This window comes from Dipodomys spectabilis, unplaced genomic scaffold (genome assembly GCF_019054845.1).
Source record: "Dipodomys spectabilis isolate Male_0828 unplaced genomic scaffold, ASM1905484v1 ptg000952l, whole genome shotgun sequence".
Classification (NCBI taxonomy): domain Eukaryota; kingdom Metazoa; phylum Chordata; class Mammalia; order Rodentia; family Heteromyidae; genus Dipodomys; species Dipodomys spectabilis.
The window spans coordinates 11696-19196 of NW_024871629.1; the positions used below are offsets into that span (position 1 = coordinate 11696).

The 7501-nt window shown below is 42.8% G+C and overlaps 1 pseudogene; it reads right to left on the minus strand.

Annotated features, from left to right (window-relative positions):
* Positions 1 to 3059: 3059 nt before the first annotated feature.
* LOC122102906 lies at positions 3060 to 5436 on the minus strand (annotated as a pseudogene).
* Between the last annotated feature and the right edge of the window lie 2065 nt (positions 5437 to 7501).

Sequence of the window (7501 nt, forward strand, 5' to 3'; positions counted from 1 at the left end):
TTTCAGTTGCCTGGCAATTGTTTTCTTTTCTATATCATTTCTGGGTCAAATTCATGGTTCTTTCTATAATCCGTACCTCACAAGATGGTTGCTAATCTGTAATGGAGTTACTTAGTTCTTTATTGTGCCTCTTTAAGTCTTAGACTCTTCATTCCCCCCTTTCTATTATGCACCTGAAAGGCTAATCATTGTCCTTACAGGCCTGCGTTATGTCTTTTATCAGGGATTAATTGATATGGCATTCTCAAGACCATCAGTTGTATGGTATTGACTCGTTTCTTAACACACATCACTAGTCGATTTACAACACAAGGCCCTATTGTGAACACAAGCACTAGAATGATAATGGGACCCAACAGAGTGGATATTAATGTAGTAATCCAAGGGGAATAGTTAAACCATGATTCAAACCATCCTTCTTGCTGTTCCCTTATTCTTTAACAACTCGAGTGACTTGCATAGAAGCAACATTTTTCCCTAGGGCAGCACATAGACCTCCTTGCTGTAAGAGAAGTCCAGCCCTTGACTGTTTTGTAACGCCACCTCAGGTAAGGAATCATGACATTTTTGAAGGTAGGCTGGAGAACTTTCCAGGTTTTTTATATCCTCATCTATAGAAGCACAAAGGTTAGAGTAGGGTGTTCTCTGAGTAACCAGGGATGCTACTCGAGTTCCTACTGCAGCTAAGCCCACTAGAGCCCTGATACTCACGGCATTTATTATTTCTATTTTAGCTTTTCGGGGTCAGTAGCTTGCTGCGGACATTTTTTTATCATCTTGTCTTCCAGAGAATTGTAAAGTAGTCGTGGGATGAGTTGCACCATGACACAAAAGCTGTGGGTCCTATTTAAAACTTCCAGTGCACAAAGGGGGTTAGGCCAGTTGAACATGTCTACCAAATATCTTGGGGAGGTAATCAATAACCTTCCTCAGGAGTCCATTCTTGGGTCTGATTACGTAAGTGAGTAAAATTAGTACTCGTCCTACACATAACCGTTGTCCTATAACTGCCTTTAGGGTAAATTTTGCCTCTTTTTATTCCCATCTGCATGATTTACTTGTTTTAGTTACATTCTGTACCACTGCAATACTCTCATAAAATGAGGGTGTCATATTAGAACACATCCAACGTGTTTTGGTAATATCAGGGCGGGTCTGCTTGATTACATTATAAGTTTGAACCAACAGCTGCCATAGAGAATCCTCCAGCAAGGTGATGTTCTCCCTGATGGGGTCTCCTCTTTTCAGAGGAGATGGGGTCACTACAGCCTGGGGCTTTTTTTTTTCACTTGCTTTGGCTTTTGTGGCAGAAACCGGTCTTAAAACAGTGTTTGTTCCCATTACTGAAGGGAAATAGCTAGCTGTGGCTATTGCCTGTAGACTTCTAAGTATGTCAATGTGAGTCTCTCCACATCGGTAAAATCTTAGTCCCCAAGTCTTTCCTAATTCCCATCCTATGACTTGTTTGCCCTTGTCTGTGAACCGAACTTCCACTCAGGCATCAGAATCCTGGGGAACCCTAATTTGTTGGTGCACAGGCATCCCATTAAACTGGATGCCCGCTGGCCCTGATTTAGTAAAAGTAACAAGGTCTCATCCTTTTCCTTTCCATTTTCCTGAGGTACTTGTTTTGCAGCCCCAGCTCTTACAGTAAAAGTCCTCTTGTCCTCCACAATTACTAGTCCTTCCTTCCCCTGGGCAAACATATCAGTGTCTCCGTCTACACTCAACAAGCCTAGGTCCTTCCCATACTCCCTCAGCGAGCTGTCACAAATTAAATGTAAGCCTGTCTCGAAACCATAGGGAGGGTCCCTCTTTCACAGCCAGAGGGAATGGTTTGTCCATTACATGATTACTAATAATCCAAGTCCAATTATATGGGCGATTAAGATTGCAGGCACCCACTATTATTTCAATACAATTTCCAAGTAAGTTATAAGTCAACAACCATTTCATGACTTAGTCTTTTTATGGCTCAATTTGAGCTTTAAGGATTGTCTTTTGAAAGTGAGACTTATCACTCTGAGTTCTCTCCAAAATCGGTTATGGGATCTGCAGGCTTCACATGCAAATGTTGGATCCAGCTAGTGATGCCGTTGACTTTGAGGACAGTTGAATTCGTCAAGATGACCACAAAGGTCCTTTCCACCGGGGTTCCAGGTTTTCCTGTCAGTGTCTTTTCACCAGGACCCAGTCCGGTGGCAGAAGTGATGTGGGATCGGTGGAGGGCCTGACTCGTACAGCACATTCAGTGTAGGCCAGACCTAAAGGCGGGTCCTCTACAGGACCCTGAGAGAGAACAAAAGTTCAGAGTCATCATCTTCCCTAAGAAACTGCTCTGAAAATTAGGAATTATGGGAGGGGGCATTTCGAATACAATTACATAGGGGGAAAGACAAATTTTCAAAGGGGAGTTTCATACTCTGTATAAGGCAAAGGGAAGGAGTGTTACCCACTCACCACCAGTCTCCATGGTCAATTTGGTCAGGGTCTCTTTTATAGTTCTATTCATCCTTTCTACCTGTCCTGAGCTTTGGGGGTCTATAAGCGCAATGCAGTTTCCAATCTGCCCCAAGAGCATTAGCAAGTCTCTGACTTACCTTTGACACAAAGGCTGGTCCATTATCTGATCCTATCATACTAGGGAAGTAAACCTGGGTAAGATTTCTTCCAGAAACTTCTTAGCCACCACCTGTGCTGTTTCACACTTTGTAGGAAAGGTTTTTACCCATCCTGAAAAGGGAAAACTAATAGATATTTATATCCATACTTGCCAGGTTTGATTTCTGTGAAGTCTACCTGCCAGTAGATTCCTGGTCTATCTCCTCTTATCCAACTGCCTGGTCCTGCCTGAATTTTCCCTGCATTAGTCAGCTGACATGCCTCACAGACCCTGACAATCTGTTCTATTTTAGCATGACTATTCTTGACCCTTAGACCAGTATTTCTCACCATGTCTTGCATCTTCCTCGCACCCATGTGGGTGCTCGATGCATTTTCAGTAGTATTTTACTCCCTAACTGTTCTAGCAAGATAATGTTGCGCTTAGAATCTCTCCATCAAACATTCAGGCATTGTGCCATTGTTAGTTGATCAATCCATTTTAAATCTTCTGTGTTATATGTAGGAGTGTCCAGGAGAGTTCTTGCACCGGGGTCTGGGAGGTTTATCATCATTGTAGAGTCTTTTTGTGTTGTCACTTCCCGGGCAGTTCTGTGGGCCAGGTTATTGCCTTTACTCACAGCATCTTTACGTTTTTGATGTCCATGGAAATGAACAATGGCCAAATTCTTAGGCAACCAAAGAGCAGAGATTAAGGCCAAAATTTCATCTTTATTTTTGATGGACTTTCCCTCTGCTGTCAGTAATCCTCTTTCTTTGTAGATAGCGCTGTGTATATGAGCCATTGCAAATTAATACCGACTAACACTGTACAGAGTTAGTCTTTTATTCTTTCCTAGCGTTAGTGCTTGGGGTCAGGGCTATTAATTCGGCTCTCTAGGCTGACGTGCCTATGGGCAGAGGTTAGGCCCAAACGACATCACTCTCAGTCACTACTGCTGCTCCCGCATACCTATGTCCTTGATGAACAAAGCTGCTCCCATCTGTAAACCACACGAGTTCAGCATCTGGTAACGCTGATCTCTTAAGTCCTCTTGGATATTATGGACTTGCGCCAGGATCTCCGAGCAATCATGTAGTGACATGTCTAGGTCTGGATCTGGTAGAAAAATCACTGGGTTGACAGCTGAGGGAACCTGGAAATTAATTCTGAGAGGAGTGAGTAGCAGTCCTTGGTAATGGATTACTCAGGCAATGCTGAGCCATCGATCTGGTGGCTGCTTTAACACACTCTCAATAGCATGGGCGTGGTCACATAGAGTTCCTGTCCCATAGTTAATTTGCATCTTTAACCATTAGAGCAGTAGCCACTATCATTCTCAGGCATGGTGGCCATCCTGCTGCCACCAGTCTAATTTCTTTGAAAAGTAGGCTATTGGTCTTCTCCATGGGCCTAGATATTGGCTTAGGACTCCTTTCATAATCCCATTATGTTCATCCACATACAAATAAAAGTATTCAGTTGTATCAGGGAGTCCTAATGCTGAGGTTGACAATAAGGCATTTTTATCTGTTCAAAGGCTTGTTCAACCTACTTCATCCATAAAAACAGCTGCTTTTCATTGGTAGCCTCATAAAGGGGTTTAGCCTACTCCGCAAACCCAGCAATCCACAGACAGCAAACTCCTGCTGAGCCCCAAAGCTCCCTTACCTGGTGCTGAGACTGGGGTGTTGGAATTTTAAGGACAGTTTCTTTTATTCCTTTTGTAAGCCACTGCTGCCCCCCTTTCAATAAATATTCCAGGTAAGTTACCTCTGATTTGCAGATTTGAGCTTTCTTGGCCAACACTCAAGAAACCAAGGCTTCCCAAAGTCTGGAGTAAATCCTCCATTCCTCGGCTGCATTCTCTTTCAGATTTAGCAGCAATTAATAAGTCATTCACATATTGCAACAAAGTCAAGCCAGGGTGGCTTCCCCTAGCCTCACCTAAGTCCTCATGCAGGGCTTTGTCAAAGAGTGTAGGGAGTTTTTAAATCCTTGAGGAAGTCTTTTCCAGTTCAGCTGTCCATTAATATCTCTTTCTACATCTGTCCACTCAAAGGAGAAGAGATCTTAGCTTTTAGCTGCCAAGGGTAGGCTGAAAAAGGCATCTTCTAAATCTAATACTGTGTACCACTGCCTATAGGGAGGCAGGGTGCTCAGGAGTGTGTAGGGGTTGGGTACAGTCGGGTGAATGTCCATTACCCATTTGTTGACCTCCCTTAAGTCTCTACTGGCTTATATTCATTGGAGTGGGGCTTACAGACTGATAGCAGGGGAGTGTTCCATGCCGACTGACAGGGCCGCAGTATACCCAGTTCTAGCAGACACCTAATGTGGGGCGTTATTCCCACCCATGCCTCCATGGATATAGGGCACTGCTAGACTCTGACTGGGTCAGCTCCTGGCTTTACGTCAATGAATAGAGCTGGTCTATTCTTTGCTAGTCCTATTCCTCCAGTCTCTGCCCATGCTTCTGGATACCTTTCCAGCCAGTAGGTGATTTCTTGGTGAGGAGCCTGGGGTGATTGGTGCAACCGGTAATCGTCTTCCAGGCTCAGAGTCAGCCCTTGTATTGGTCTCCCTTGGGCATCTGTCGCCTGGGAGCCTTTTGGATAGAAGTCAATCTGTGCCCTGGCCTTAGTCAACAAGTATCTTCCTAATAAAGGCTAAAGACTCTCTGGGATAACTGAAAATGAGTGAGACACTCGTCCCATCACCAGATCCACTGTTCTTTGGGTGGTCCATGAGTATCGTTTAACTGATGTGACCCCTTGCACCCAAGAAGTTTTGTTCGAAAGTATTCCGTGGGGCTTTATTACTCCTTGGGTCATTTTGAGTAGTGGTCATATCCCAAATTGCTGAAAGCACCAGCTATTTCGTTTTGTGACAATTGTAATTACTTTTCTCCTTTCCTCTGGTCTTATGTGTGAATTGATATACATTGAAATGGGTCAGAACCAGAATCCACCTCGCACTCCCCTTACCTTCCTAACAACTAATTTAAAGAATGTTAAGGACAGAGCTAACAATGTCCCAAGGTGTAAAGTGTGGACTAGCTGGTCTGTCTAAGATCCCAAAGGGGATCTAGCAGTGGCAATCGATAGATTACCTGACTCTAGCTTTGCTTCAAGTGGGCCAATCTTTCTAGGCCAGATTTCACCCTTCGAGGTGGAAATATAAGGGAGTCTGAAAGAGAAAGTAGCTATTATTGGACAAAGTAACAGAGCGAAGACTGACAGCCTCAAATGGAGACAAACAGGGTCTCTGGGCATCCACCTCCGGATGAACCTGAGTGAGGAAATGTTTCATAATACTCACATTACAAACACACAGACATTAGGACAAGACACACATTTAATAGCATGCCCATGGTAGACTGTCAGACAGAAAGTGAAGGATTACAGACACGATAAATCCCAAATGTCCTCACTAGTGGACAGTCTACCTTGTAAACTATCAGACAGAAAGTTTCTGACAACAAACAGGCCCAAGTATCCACACTAGTGGATAGTTTACCTTCCCGGGGAACTAGGCGACCTCTCCCACCAGTCCAGTTGGCTGCCTTATAGCACTATCCGACAGGACTTCTTGCCAATTCCAATACCAATCCTGCAGGACACACAGACCCCAGACAGTTACAAAGCGGCAATGCCTTAACTTACCGGCCATTCTTTGCTACTCTCTGATCAGGTGTCTGGTTGCGTTTATGGGTTTATCCCGGACGAGCCCCCATCTGTTAAACGTCCTCCAAAGACCACCAAATTCAATGTAAGTGACAAGATTGGTTTATTTGCAAATTCGAGCTTGGTCCTCCGTGCACTCGGTAACTGCTGACACTAAGAAAGGCCCCGAGCATAGAATCAGTACAGTTTTTATAGTATTGAATAAACAACCTTAAGGGAGTGTTACATGAGAAATTACGTGATTGGCTAATTTAAGCAAATTAAGCTACACATACATGATTGGTTATTATTAATACTGACTTGTTATTGACGGGGACCACCTGGCCTCTGGGTCACCGTGTCTTGTATGGCCACCCAGTGTTTGGTTGATGTATCCAGAGAAAATTCCTGTTCCTTGCCCAAGGATTATATATGTTTCAGTTGCCTGGCAATTGTTTTCTTTCCTGTGTCATTTCTGGGTCAAATTCATGTTTTGTTTTGTTTTTTTAATAATCCGTACCTCACAAGATGGTTGCTAGTCTGTAATGGGGTTACTTAGTTCTTTATTGTGCCTCTTTAAGTCAGACTTTTCAGCACAAACTCTACAAAGGAAATAATTCCAGTTCTTTGCAGGCAAGGATGTGATGAAAAGCATACTTTTACCGTCATACATGAAATAAGAAGACACACTTTAAAAGCTTACTAAGTGATCAGTACTTAAATAACAGTGCCAGTTTTAAGGCACTCTAGATAATTCAAGTCCTTTACCTCCCCACAACCATAACTGCCATTCACAAATCATTGCCAAGGTGAATTTCCAGTTCTTTTTGATATTTCGAATGGCTTAGGAGTAACATAAACAATAATTCAACTGGTTGAGAAATTTTAATTTAGAATAAGCAAAAAATCAGAGTCAACTACATAGCATAACCTTTAGGGAAAATGGTATGTCCTTTGTAACTTAATATTAGACATTAGGGCAAAATGCCAGAAACAGGTTCTGCAAGGACATAGAACTCTTTAAGATATATTAAAGATTACCTAGGGACAAGTAATTTTAACTACATTTTCTATTATATGATAGCACATTTGTGTCTGCTGATCAGAGAGACTCAAAAAATTTTTAAATGTGATATGAAAAATGCATTGTCATGAATGAATGAAATCAGGGATTAGATGGCTCAGGAGCTGGGTGGTTCTGTTAAATAATCTCATTATTTTGAATGATCTAGTT